Here is a 2,128-nt window from a genome sequence, read left to right on the forward strand (position 1 = left end):
TGTTTCGCATGGATTTGAAGCTAAGCCTTCTGCTTCGCATTGATTTGAAACTAAATCACGTGTTCCGCATGGATTTGAAGCTAAGCCTGCTACTTCACATTGATTTGAAACTAAATCATGTGGTTCGCATGGATTTGAAGCTAAATCATGTGTTTCGCACAGATTTGAAGCTAACTCGTTTATTTCGCCTGCATTTGAAGCTATATCAGTTATATCGCAAGTATTTGAAGCTAAATCATTTTTGTCGCATGGCTTTGAGGATGAGCGTCCTACTTCGCATTGATTTGAAACTAAACCATGTGTTTCGCTTGGATTTGAAGCTAAATCATGTTTATCACAAGTATCTGAATCTAAACCTTTTTTTTCGCAAGAATATGAAGCTAAACCATGTGTTTCGCATGAATTTGAAGCTAAATCATGTGTTTCGCACAGATTTGAAGCTAACTCGTTTGATTCGCATGCATTTGATGCTATAACAATTATATCGCAAGTATTTGAAGCTAAATCATTTGTGTCCCATGGCATTGAAGATAAGCCTTCTACTTTGCATTGATTTGAAGCTAAATCATGTGTTTCGCACAGATTTGAAGCTAACTCGTTTGATTCGCATGCATTTGATGCTATAACAATTATATCGCAAGTATTTGAAGCTAAATCATTTGTGTCGCATGGCTTTGAGAATAAGCCTTCTACTTCGCATTAATTTGAAGGAATATCATGTGTTTCGCTTGGATTTGAAGCTAAACCTTCTACTTCGCATTGATTTGGTACTAAATCATGTGTTTCGCTTGGATTTGAAGCTAACTCGTTTGTTTCGCATGCATTTGAAGCTATATCAATTGTATCGCAAGTATTTGAAGCTAAATCATTTGTGTCGCATTGCTTTGAGGATAAGCCTTCTACTTCGCATTAATTTGAAGGTAAATCACGTGATTCGCTTGGATTTGAAGCTATCTCGTTTGTTTCGCCTGCATTTGAAGCTATATCATTTATATCGCAAGTATGTGAAACTAAATCATTTGTTTCGCATGGATTTGAAGCTAAGCCTTCTGCTTCGCATTGATTTGAAACTAAATCATGTGTTTCGCATGGATTTGAAGCTAAGCCTTCTACTTCACATTGATTTGTAACTAAATCATGTGGTTCGCATGGATTTGAAGCTAAATCATGTGTTTCGCACAGATTTGAAGCTAACTCGTTTATTTCGCCTGCATTTGAAGCTATATCAGTTATATCGCAAGTATTTGAAGCTAAATCATTTGTTTCGCATGGATTTGAAGCTAAGCCTTCTGCTTCGCATTGATTTGAAACTAAATCACGTGTTTCGCATGGATTTGAAGCTAAGCCTGCTACTTCACATTGATTTGAAACTAAATCATGTGGTTCGCATGGATTTGAAGCTAAATCATGTGTTTCGCACAGATTTGAAGCTAACTCGTTTATTTCGCCTGCATTTGAAGCTATATCAGTTATATCGCAAGTATTTGAAGCTAAATCATTTTTGTCGCATGGCTTTGAGGATAAGCGTCCTACTTCGCATTGATTTGAAACTAAACCATGTGTTTCGCTTGGATTTGAAGCTAACTCGTTTGTTTCGCATGCATTTGAAGCTATATCATTTATACCGCAAGTATATGAAGCTAAATCATTTGTGTTGCACAGCTTTGAAGCTAACTCGTTTCTTTCGCCTGCATTGAAGCTATATCACTTCTATCGCAAGTATTTGAAGCTAAAACATTTGTGTCGTATGGATTTGAAGCTAAGCCTTCTACTTCGCATTGATTTGGAACTAAATCATGTGTTTCGCTTGGATTTGAAGCTAACTCGTTTGTTTCGCAAGCATTTGAAGCTATATCAATTGTATCGCAAGTATTTGAAGCTAAATCATTTGTGTCGCATGGCTTTGTGGATAAGCCTTCTACTTCGCATTAATTTGAAGGTAAATCACGTGCTGCGCTTGGATTTGAAGCTAACTCGTTTGTTTCGCCTGCATTTGAAGCTATATCATTTATATCGCAAGTATGTGAAACTAAATCATTTGTTTCGCATGGATTTAAAGCTAAGCCTTCTGCTTCGCATTGATTTGAAACTAATTCATGTGTTTCGCAAGGATTTGAAGCTAAGCCTT

The sequence above is a fragment of the Megalopta genalis genome, unplaced genomic scaffold, assembly GCF_051020955.1.
Source record: "Megalopta genalis isolate 19385.01 unplaced genomic scaffold, iyMegGena1_principal scaffold0494, whole genome shotgun sequence".
Classification (NCBI taxonomy): domain Eukaryota; kingdom Metazoa; phylum Arthropoda; class Insecta; order Hymenoptera; family Halictidae; genus Megalopta; species Megalopta genalis.